The following is a 13299-nucleotide window of genomic DNA, read 5'->3' as shown; positions in this document are numbered from 1 at the left end:
AATAAGGCCTCAGATTCTGAAAATCGTAAACAATTGAAGAGTTAATTAAAAATGTAATTACAAATTATATTAATTACATAGGAGGTCATAAAAATTGATAACAAATGAAAATACATCGCTTGGTAATAACTTTTAAGCTATTTCTCAAGATAAAGATGTTTTCTGTGTTTATTCATTCAATTCTAATTATGGTAATTAGAGGCGCCAGCCACTTATGCCAACATTTCCACGGCCTTTTTACATTTGTTACTAAATATCTGTTACTTCAACTTCTCAACTAGGTTTTTGATTTGAAACCTACATAATTTTGTTAATGACAACATTCCCCTGACAATCATGATAATATACGAGTTTCCATAACCTTCTATATGCTTTCACAATGAATGGCAAGTGTTTTAACAAGTTGGACAGAATGATATGTATAAAAACACAGATACAAAGCTGTAGGAAGCACTAAATTGTCCGATAACTATCCGGATGCATATAAAAAGAGGTGGTATCAGACATTTCATTAGAGTTTTGGGGAAGGCTGTATTGTTATAATATCCTGTCGAACACTGCATTGAGGTGTTTCTCATGTAATGTTGCTGTTTGAGAAAACACCAAAATATCATCTGGATAGACGAAACAGAAATTCCATCCCCATAGCACTTCATCTACAACATGCTGATATGACTGGGCGCCTTATTTTATAAGGAATTGCATGCATACATATTCGAGATGACCGAAAGATTCTACCACTACTATCTCGGAAACGTCTTCTTCTGCCTCCAGAATCTGGTCATAATTTTTTTTTTTTTTTTTTTTTTTTTTTTTTTTACAGTCAATTATGCTAAGTCATATCTTAGGAGTCCCTGGTTTGTCAGTTAGAGGTGGGACTCCATCACCTCCAAAGGTCTGAGGCATTTTGCTCTGGTTGTTGCCAGCATCATATTTAAAGTACCAGGGAAGCAGGTTGCTAGCCTTACTTGCCCCGAGTCCCATTGAGTTTTACCCCTAACGGTTGAGGGACTAACCGGTGGATTTGGTAGTCTTTGCCGTACAAGCACAAAGGTGACCATGACTCAGAATATTTCTGAGATGCTCAGTCTTATTCCAAAGTAACTGGTATCCGGACTGTAGGGACCACTTACTTGGCCACTCATACATTGCCCATGGTTCATGAACTACGACATGACTACAGGAACCCACACCATGAACCAACATCAGAAGAAGCACCAATGTTAGCACTGAACAGAGGATCATGGAGGAATTTTATAAGGGGGCTATGCTCCAGACTGAACTCTGAAAGGCATAATCAGTCTTAAATGATGATGATGTCGATTATGCTAAGAACTGTATTTCAGGCTAATACATTCGTGAAATCTGCTCTATTAGTGAATGGGTAATAGTCAGGGATGGTACTGAATTCAAAGCATCATAATCTGCACAGGGCCTCTATGTGCCATCTTTCTTCTTCGCCAGATGTAAAGTGATGCCCACCTGCTGTTGGCTGTGCATGTGATACACATCTGTAAAATTGCTTCAAATCATGCTTTTGCTGCAGGAAAACGGCCAGGTACCAATTTCCATGGCTGTTGAAAGACTGGTAGCCACATGTTGTCTTAACATTGTGCATCATGGTATGCTGTACTTCATCTGTGTGCCATTAACTTCGTGTCTAGCTTCCAGTACAACACAATTATAGGGTGAGATTGTGGTATTTGACTATTTTACCCACCACCACCACATACCCATTTTGAGCTGTACCGTAAGGAGTCTTTCCAGTCTTCAGTGGTGCATGGAATCCACACCAAATACCTTTTGCTAGTGAAAACACACAATCGAATCCCCATCTGAACTTGACTTAAGCCCAGATAAACTTGCGGGCTTTCAAATAGAAAATGATGTGGTGTGGGTGGCCCTCAACTACGTTCCCTGTGATTAAGCGTTGAAATATTGAAAGTTTTGGCTGGTTTTGTTGTCTAGGGACTGGGATACGTAGTTGCCGCATTTGCAAGCCAAATACTGCTTAGTCTACAGTATACTATATGAATATACACATGAAGCGAATGGTCGAAGTTTGCCATGACTCGGCAATTGCGAATTTTGAATGTAGCACAGACATTTATAAATGAATGTTTGCAATGACATAAAATTTGCAGGTGCTATTCTTAACGACTTTAATAGATGAGTACGATAGCAGAAGTACCTATAAGACTGCCGTTTATTATTACAAAACACTTATTAGTGTCGATGGTCCAGCAATTAAATAAAATATAACTTGAATAAGAGGAAAACGATAGATTCCTACTTCACGTAATTAGTTATGAACAACAACATAGCTCGCGAGCTATTCACTTCGAAACGCATACTACGTCTTCACTGCAGAAGCCACGGAACTATCACAAGTGCACGAGTCGAGACTACAAAATATTTCTATCTCCCATGACCACCCGCAAACTGCTCCACTCTCCAAGTCTTTCCCGCGTCTCTCTCGCTGCTTCCCCATCAAGCACCGCATGTCCTGCTCTCCCCCCCCCCCCCCCCCCCCTTCCTCCGCCACACACCGTTGAGTGACTTGCGGAGTATGAATGTAGATGTAGATGCACTTCCATCGTCTCCCCGTTAACGAGCGCTGTGGTTGGCTAGTGTTCCCGCCATTTCTTCAAGCCAACGCACACACGCGAAATACTGGATTTACATTTAAATAACTTGAAATTAAATAAATATTCCTACAGATGGACCATAAACACGCTCTGACACACATTCAATGCATAAACAAATCAAATAAACATATATCAAAGGAATAGAAACAAAAGATAGGCCAGTAACCTAATGTCTCTGTGCTTTCTAAAACACAGTAAATAACCAATTTCTTCACGAATATTATATATCGGATATAAACAAAGACATAGACGAATAAATATATTGATAAGCATGCTGCTACCACTTTTTCGTGCAACTGTGGAGTACTTATGGCCAGACACGATAAATAGAACCGTAATCGGCCACTTTGACCTCCAATAACTCATATACTATTCAAGTTACATGCCTGTAATTTATGCCAATTTAGGTTTACACTAATAGCTTTCTAAACACAAGTCAATCGACAAAATCGGATGAACCATTTGGATTTTGGAAATCCGTTGCTGGGTGTTACTTGTATAATTCAGTCAGATACTAACTTTAAACTAATAAAGATATTGAAAAACTGACTACACCATCAGAATCGTCGTGCAAATAATAGTAATGTACATGTTTCTTTTTAAGGTATCAAGATTCCTCTGGCAATTATTAATTTCTACACGAGTTGTGAAATGACTGCTATTATGGTTTCATAAAGTCTGCCATCTTTGGCACTCCTGGCATACAAGTCTTCTTCGTCAACACAAAGCACAGCCCTCGTCACAGCATCAACATGGAATTCCCAGCCACGCAGTTGGCCTGGACCACACACTGGGGCTATCCCTCTTACTCCGGCTAATGTTCGGCACCACGCGTTTGCTGACGAGCCGCAACCCACCAAGAGGCCTCCGCACAGCCACACCAACTTCGAACTTAGAATATTTTCAGGGTGCCCCAACCCGCTCATTACCTCACATACTGTTACTTCATGTTCACCAGATGTCGTAATGGGCAAGTTGTTAGCTGCAGAAAGGAACAAATGTGTGCTCACTAGTGCTCCCTTCTGTCTGTATGATAGTGTACTTACATCTGAACCTGAGTGGACAATGTAGCAGTAACTCACTTGCCCAACCATCACATACCAATGGCTTAGTGTTATAAACAAACACGTTTGAGTCACTGCGACTGTGGTGGTGATCGATTTGTCGCTACAAACTGTTCTAATTTGGAGTGCAGCATCTGGGTTAATTTTAGTTATGTGGTCGGTGGTGCTTACAGGACTAATGATGGCTCCTTTGTTTATGATTTGGTGCTTTTCTGGAACAGTGCAGCCTGTTGTGCCTAGTGCAGGTCTCTGAGACCATTCAGAAACATTCACCTTTTGACCTGACAACCAAAATACTGTGGTACCACACACTGGGTGGTGATGTTTCCGTTGTTCTGTTTGGTTACCCTATTGGTTCCACTGGCAGAATGAGTGACTATCTCCTTCAGTTTGTCTGCTGTGAATGTATTGTTTATTGTCAGTACTAATTGTTCCGGCATAACCACAAGTGCCAGAACAAAGATGCAGAATGCAAGATCAGAGAAGGCAGTGAGGAAACATTGGCCAATGGTGTGTGGAGTGCCCCCTTCAAGAAATAAATGTAAGCGCCGCTCCTGCTAGCCTCGGCCACTCAGATCAGCCCAATCTGCAACAGACATTACTGCTATGCTATCATATTGTTGTGATCCATATCAAGTGCTTAATAGGACTTCACGTATAGCAAGAACTTTACTGTTTTCATATTGCCTCCGACTAGCGACATTTGCTGTAACCAAAGTTAAGTATTGTCAATTTGCTTTCTAGAAATAAAACTATTGATTTGATTTGATTTATTATTGGTCCTGTAGATCATACAATTACTACAGCAAAGCACATCATCATACAGGACAAGTCAATTTGAAAATTATGTTAAGATGGTATATGATGAGAGATGACAGTAGTGGTACATAACTCACATAGCAGAATACATACAGGATATATAGACAAAATATAAGAAAGGTGGTGTGTGATGAGATGTGACAGTGGTGCATACTGCATATTGCAGAATACATATAAGAGATACAGACAGAATAGGAGTAACAAACAATAATTAAATTATCTTACTGTAAGTAGAAATATCTACCAGTGAATATACAGCTTATTACAAGTAATTAAAATATTGTGGTACATAGTTCACATAGCAGAATACATAGGCCTATATGAGATACAGACAGAATATAGATAAAATACAATAATTAAATTATCTTACTAAGTAGAAACATCTACAACTGAATAAACAGCTTATTGCAAGTAATTAAAATTTTGTTTCAAGAAATTCATGTATGGAATAGAAACAGTGATTTAGTAGCAATTCCTTTAATTTAGTTCTCATTATTTTTGAGTTTTTGCTTGTTTTTATGTCTGTTGGGAGTTGGTTGTATATTTTAATGCCCATACATTTAACCCCATTCGCATATAATTTTGAGTTGTGGGCTATAATTTGTAACTGTGTTTAGTTTCTGGTGTCATGTGTGTGGCGGGCTGCATTTCTGTCGAGGGTGTCCAAGTACTGTACTGTAAAACAAGCTAGTTCCAATATATAGAGGCATGGCAGTGGCAGGATTTTTAACTGTTGAAATAGTGGTTTATAGTGTTCAGTTCTTTTTTTACATTTCATTATTCTTACTACTTGTTTTTGTAACTTGAAAATTGTGGGAGAATCAGAGCTCTTTCCCCAGAAGATTAGGCCATAGCTCAAGACAGACTCAAACAGGGCATGGTACACCAGCTCCAAGGTATCTACACTGGCTGTCTCTTTTAATGATCGTAATAGATAGCAGGTTTTACTAAGCTTTTGTGACAATGCTTCAATATGTGGTAATGTTATTTGTTTGAATTGTTGTATAACATTCCAAGAATGCAACATCCTTTAGGTCCCCTATTAGCAACGAGTGGGCAAGACCCCACACTAATAGCTGCTTCTGAAGTGTGACCATTTGACATTGTAAACTTTGAAGCTTTTCATTAATGCTCCTGTTGTATACTAGCAGTCTCATCTGAACTGACACTGTTACTTGAATGTGTCACCACTGAAGTATTTGTCTGTTCCATTATTGTTGACTGGCAATGACAGTTGTGTCAACTGTTACAAATGTGAAGTAGCACTGAATCTGACACTGCTTCTTCCTTGATGGAGTATCTCAGGTGACGTAAGAATTTCGTCAGTGTTCTATTGCCAATATCTTCAAACTGAAATACTTATTGCATGCATCGGTCCACTGATTCCCTCAAATAGGGATTGTAGTTGCAGGAATTATTTTAATATAATGTCTAAAATTTAAGTGAGTTTGAACATGGTGACGCATGAAAAGAAATTATTGCAAAGAAACCAACAACATTTGCAGAAGCAGTTGGAATCACAGTAACATTTGAAGCATTACAGTATACAACTATTGAAGTTCATACAACTAAGTCTCCAGTGATAATGGAAGGTATTAATCAATTAAATAGTGTTCCATCAAATATGAAATACAGTAAGTAATCATCATTGTCACACAAGTTGAGTCAACGATGTAGCCCTGACACTATGAAACAAAATAACAGCAATTACCTGTTGCAAATCTAGAGAACAACACAAATGTGACAAATTTTCATTTCATGAAGCCATCTGCAATATATATTCAGTGAAAAGTGGCACATACAAAGTAAGGAAAAAATGTTTTGCACAATCCAAGTAACAGGTCAAGTTATAGTATTGGCACAATCTAAAGAACAGATCAATACCTAAGAGATATTAAGCAAACCTGATCACATCAGTGCAGTTCATCTGTTAAATAAATGAATGCTTACCATCAAGGCTGACAAACACAGTTGGCAAATGAAAATATACAGGGTGTTACAAAAAGGTACGACCAAACTTTCAGGAAACATTCCTCACACACAAATAAAGAAAAGATGTTATGTGGACATGTGTCTGGAAACACTTAATTTCCATGTTAGAGCTCATTTTAGTTTCGTCAGTATGTACTGTACTTGCTCGATTCACTGCCAGTTGGCCCGATTGAAGGAAGGTAATGTTGACTTTGGTGTTTGTGTTGACTTGCGACTCATTGCTCTACAGTACTAGCATCAAGCCCATCAGTACGTAGTATCAACAGGTTAGTGTTCACCACGAACATGGTTTTGCAGTCAGTGCAATGTTTACAAATGCAGAGTTGGCAGATGCCCATTTGATGTATGGATCAGCACGGGGCAATAGCCGTGGCGCCATACATTTGTATCAAGACAGATTTCCAGAACAAAGGTGTCCTGACAGCAAGACATTCGAAGCAATTGATCGGCATCTTAGGGAGCACGGAACATTCCAGCCTATGACTCGCCACTGGGGAAGACCTAGAACGACGAGGACACCTGCAATGGACGAGGCAATTCTTTGTGCAGTTGACAATAACCCTAATGTCAATGTCAGAGAGGTTGCTGCTGTGCAAGGTAACGTTGACCACGTCACTGTATGGAGAGTGCTATGGGAGAACCAGTTGTTTCCGTACCGTGTACAACGTGTGCAGGCACTATCAGCAGCTGATTGGCCTCCACGGGTACACTTCTGTGAATGGTTCATCCAACAATGTGTCAATCCTCATTTCAGTGCAAATGTTCTCTTTACGGATGAGGCTTCATTCCAACGTGATCAAATTGTAAGTTTTCACAATCAACATGTGTGGGCTGACGAGAATCCGGACACAATTGTGCAATCACGTCATCAACACAGATTTTCTGTGAACGTTTGGGCAGGCATTGTTGGTGATGTCTTGATTGAGCCCCATGTTCTTCCACCTACGCTCAATGGAGCACGTTATCATGATTTCATATGGGATACTCTACCTGTGCTGCTAGAACATGTTCCTTTACAAGTACGACACAACATGTGGTTCATGCACAATGGAGCTCCTCCACATTTCAGTCGAAGTGTTCGTACGCCTCTCAACAACAGATTCGGTGACCGATGGATTGGTAAAGGCGGACCAATTCCATGGTCTCCATGCTCTCCTGACCTCAACCCTCTTGACTTTCATTTATGGGGGCATTTGAAAGCTCTTGTCAACGCAACCCCGGTACCAAATATAGAGATTCTTTGTGCTCGTATTGTGGACAGCTGTGATACAATAAGCCATTCTCCAGAGCTGCATCAGCGCATCAGGGATTCCACGCGATGGAGGGTGGATGCATGTATTCTCACTAACGGAGGACATTTTGAACATTTCCTGTAACAAAGTGTTTGAAGTCATGCTGGTACGTTCTGTTGCTGTGTGTTTCCATTCCATGATTAATGTGATTTGAAGAGAAGTAATAAAATGAGCTCTAACATGGAAAGTAAGCGTTTCCGGACACATGTCCACATAACATATTTTCTTTCTTTGTGTGTGAGGAATGTTTCCTGAAAGTTTGGCCGTACCTTTTTGTAACACCATGTATAATCCATCCAGGTAGCACACTTATTCAATAAACATTACATTCAGTTAAATCTAATTTCAAATTGCAGATCATCAATCAAAAATTAGCTTTCTCTTTTGCTCATCAGATCGAGTGTATTAGGTATCTTCCTGTAAATGATGCAGTGAGTGAGACGACACACAAACTTAATCTGCAAGTGGTGCAAGAGCAGTTATGCTCCTGGAATTCCAAAAATGGTGTTAGTGTAAAGTTCTGGTGAAATGTAAAATTTAAATAATTTGAAGACGGAAGGTAACAACTTAACCTAGTCAATGAAGACCAAAAATGTCAAACAGGAGAAAAAATTGTGTAATGGCTTATTATTCTTGACAACACACAGCTGTAAAGTGCCACATTTACCAGTCTAGTGCCTTTCCCACCAGCACTAAAAAGGTCACTGATGACAACAGACTTACAGATTATACATTTCTCAGCCACTGATTATAGGAATGTGTTTTACATGAAAGCTCACTTAACAATTCATTTAATAAACTGAAAATAACTACTATATAAACATAAGATCAGTACAGTTATTTTGACTACTCACATGAGAGAACTAGGCAGGAAATGTTGGGGAGGTTTAGTCTGTTTGTAAAATGCAAGCAAGTGGTGTTCATGGTGTGTGAAGTTGCCTTTCCCAGAAGAGTGTTACAGCTCCCATACAGGATGACTAATAATCAGTTTCCCCTCTAGAAGTGTAGAACAGTGTGCAGAGATTTACATAGATTCAATCCATGTGTGTTTTTTGAGCTAGTATTAGCAGTAGCTCATATCTGTATTCCATGTGGTGTTAATGCATGCTGAGGAAAAGAAACATCCCTAGATATATCTGTGCTATACTTCACTAGTATCTCATAAGATGTGCTGTGGAGGGTCAGTAAAACTTTGTGAACCACCCAGTAGTTGCTTCGTGTGATGTAGTGAGGTAGAGAGAGTGGGGAATCAGCTGCTCGTTCTTCAGTTTGCAGGTCTATCAAGGAGGGAATTACATAACCACAATCTGATGCTCTACCTTCCCTTGTGCTTCTACCGTCAAACCCCTCCCTCTCCCTCTACAGTGGAACAACCTCAGAGTACAATTTATCTCTTAATATGCTGCTACTGCAGTTAGATGTAGTATACACGTTTAATAGTTTTTCTTAACCTATTTCATTTAATAATAAACATTAATTATATAACATTTAAACACTATTATTAATAAACTGACAGTTTTCTGCCACCTGCAACATAGAAACTACTAGTCCAAGAGGAAATGTGAGTAAGATCTTTTATGCAGGAAACTCAATGTAATGTTATTTTGCACTGGGAACCATTTTCACTAGAAGCCACAGTTTTTGAGTTGTTCAAGAAAAAGTTTAAAAAAATGGCCTTTAAACGCCCCTCCCCCTGCCCTCTTTCCCTCCCCCACACTCACACACCACCAGTGGAGATTTGTAATATGTTGTTCAGGACACTCCCTCCTACCACTGTGCTAAAATTTGCAACAACTTAACTTTATACCCTGATTTTCCTTTATTGGCTACACTAACTGAATAGTACAGGCACTGAATCATTGAAAGGATGGCTGATGGCTGAGAGTGAGAGACAGCAGCTACAGTAGGTGAAATGTAGAGGGGAGCGGCAATAGGTATAGGGGAGAGAAGCAGTGAGCTCTTGCTGGTCACGGGCAGGGAGAGTTATGCACAGCACACTATGACACAAGGGAGTGGATTGGGAGAGAAAGATAGAACTCAGGAAGGGAAAATGCAGGGAAGAGGGGTGTGGATGAAGTACAAGTAAAGTTAGAATCCTGGGGCAGTGGTGGAAGTAACTGTGGGGAGGAGCAGTGCAGTATCTACCGTAATTATTTTTGCTTGCTTATTTTTGCTCTGTTCACCGGTCTGAATATTTCAGCACATTGAGTTCGTAGTTTGTAGTACCATTTCCTGTTGAAGCATTTTATAGGGGGTATTTCCTTGTGGTGTCCAATATCATGGATGACCTAAGATGCTGCAAGAGAGCCATTATAGAGCTGTCTTCACATGCCAATGGAATTAAGTAAAACTTGATCTACAGTTCATTTAATTAAATTAAGGTAAAATCAAATAATTAAAAAGTACTGATGTCATAGGGGCTAGTGGAGAGGGAATCCAAGAGGATTACAAGATTGAAAAGTATGTTGCAAAAACAGCTCACATCTGTGTAAATAAGAGAAAGTATGTTGCAAAAACAGCTCACATCTGTGTAATTAAGAGAAACTGGTCCTGGAGGACAGATCCAGATGATACCCACTGTAAAGTAGCCACTGAAATCAAGCACAATGTGTTCCACTGGTGACTGGTCAAATCTACATTGTCTGCAGTTTGCCAGATGCCATCCATTCAGGTGGACAGTTAGTTGGTGGTCATGCTGACATAAAATGGTGCGCAGAAATTACAGCACAACTAGTATATAACCTGAATGCTTTCCCCTGATAGGGATTTGATAAGCCTGTGACAAGACTAAGCAGGTGTGTTAGACCGGTCCTGCACCTTAGTCTTCCACAGAGGTGTGACCCATGTGGTAAGAGACTGGGACTGGGTGTGACATACAGATGGAATAGGATATTTTGTAGATTGTGCAGACTGCAGAATACCAATTTGGAAATGATGGAAAGGATTATGGATAGGATTTATGGACACAACGATTAACAGGCAGAGTCTTGGCAAAGGATATGGTGGAGTTGTTCCAGCCCAGGATGATGACGAGGGGGTGCTCCCTTGCAGATATTTCACGTGTGTCATATACAGCTTCCTTTGCCTGGCCTGAACAAATTCACCAGTATTGGTGCTGTCCCATGTACCTGCTGCTTCTCATTTCCAGCTATCAGCTACTTTCCCCAACCCTCCCTCCCTCTCCCTGCCTCCTTCCTCTCCTCACTCATTCCACCTAACACATCCCATGATATCAGATGAGCTGTTGTACTAATTTTTGTTATTTAAATTTTACATAAAGTCCACTTATTTCATCCATCATCTTTCAGCTAATGTGATAACAATCAAGGAGTTCACCTTAGAATAAGCTGAATCATCATCAGCAAAGACACCTTGCCAATTAAGTCATGTTGCAAGATCACCTGACAGGTGAGACTGAGGGCTCTTTCAGCCATGACCAAAAAAGCCTCTCTCTTCTGTTTCAAGCTGCCACTTAGAGGAGATGCCAAATGGCTTAGTTCCTTCATCTTTCAATTTTCCCTTATCATTTGAGATGGGTTGGGGTCTACTAGACTTATCTTCTCTCATCCTCCTGGCAATCCCCACCATGTAATCTCCAAGAGCAAAAACACAGATATTGGTTCTTTTTCTAAATATGAGCATTATGTATTAATTTAATTACAGGCCCACACAACTTTCCATTCCTGGCTACACCTCCAACAAGGGAGAGTACAATTGTCAACCTACGCTAACAAAGTTCTCAGTCTTATTTATGTGGCTTTTCACAACTTTGAACCTCTATAATCTGTGAGTGTTTACTTCTTATATTTTTTTATTCATTTAGTTGGCTATTTGCATGTTCTATGGACCTCAAATGCAGTTACTTGCTATGGTGTGAAATGAGATACCATTTCTAGTCCTACCTTATTTGCATGTTGTTAGGAATAGTGTCAGATATTAGTTCATCCTCGATGTCATCACAGGTTCTGTTGTCCATGCAAAAATGTCTGCAAGAAGTGCATGTACCGGGAGTTGGCTTGGTGTAAATGGTCTGTCAATGAAGGCATGTGCAATGGCCTTTATTTTAATGATACCTACATGGTCTGCCTGTAGATCATTCAGAATTCCTTCTTGTACTGCAGATGGAATGATAACATGATTTTAGAAGTCATTAAGTCAGCTTTTAATGTACATTTAAAATGTGGTAGCTTGTATCCAGTGTTTATCAAGCTCCTTCTGCCTGCAGCAGTTGCGCAATCCACATTCCCACCAGTCAGATACAGTTTGAGTTTTAATATCAATAATTCCTCTTCCAAAGCCTTGGATTGATAAGCAGGAGCACTACAGTCCCAGAGGCTAGCCACATCTATACCACAATGGCTGCATCACGTCATGTAACATTAAAAAAAAGTGTTGGCAGTCTCCACACTGTTGTGTGTGTGTGTGTGCGTGCGTGCGTGCGTGCGTGCGTGGGTGTGTGTGTGTGTGTGTGTGTGTGTGTGTGTGTGTGTGTGTGTTTGAGGTTTACGGGCACTAAACAGTGTAGTCATCAGCGCCCAAGCACATAAAAACAGGAACACATGCAGTGAAAGGACTAAGACGAACAGCGATCAAGGAGAATGGCTAAAGGACGCAGACCTGACGCAGTTCCAAATCTCCACATACAGAGGCAAAACAAGAGGAGAAGGAACACACTAAAAAAGGAAAGGAAACACAAGGAAAAGAGAACAGAAACCGAAGGGAAACAAGGAGGTAATCATGACTGGCGAACCTCTTACCTAAAACCTGGGTGAGCCAGTCACCCAGCAGTACATTAAAAACCTCTCCCTAAAATCCGAGGCAGCAAATTGGACAGGACACAAAACTGTAAGACCTTTATCACAGTCGTTGCGTCGTCTTGCAAAATAGAGGGCAAATCCGGTGGCAAAGAAACCACTGCCCTCTGGTCAGAGAATAAAAGACAGTCAAGTAAAATGTGGCGGACAGTAATCTGGACGCCACAAGAACTGCAGATTGGGGGTCCTCCCGCAGGAGTAAAAAACCATGCGTTAAGGGACTGTGCCCGATGCGGAGGCGAGTGAGGAGAACCTCATCCCGCCTGCGTGACTGGTAGGACGTACACCATGGTCACATAGTGGCCTTTACCAGATGCAGCTTATTGTCACCAACTGCCAGCCACTCCTCTTCCCATTGACGCATAACACGAAAATGCAAAAGGGAGGTAACAGCATGGAGGGGAACAGCACATTCAACAACGTGAGGGAGGGAACATGCATCTTTGGCAAGCACATCCACCAGTTTGTTTCCCCTAATACCCACGTGCCTCGGCACCCAGCAGAAAGAAACCTCCTTCCCCTGCCGTTGCAGGTGGAGTAGGGCATCATGGATGTTCTGGATGACCGTATCCGCTGGGTACAAGTGTTGCATGGTCTGAAGGGGACTCAGGGAGTCAGAACAGACGAGGAACTTAAGACTGGGAACACATCTCATCTGCTCCAATGCTCG

The sequence above is a fragment of the Schistocerca gregaria genome, chromosome 5 (genome assembly GCF_023897955.1).
Source record: "Schistocerca gregaria isolate iqSchGreg1 chromosome 5, iqSchGreg1.2, whole genome shotgun sequence".
Taxonomy (NCBI): Eukaryota; Metazoa; Arthropoda; class Insecta; order Orthoptera; family Acrididae; genus Schistocerca; species Schistocerca gregaria.
Note: the sequence above shows the minus strand (reverse complement) of the source record.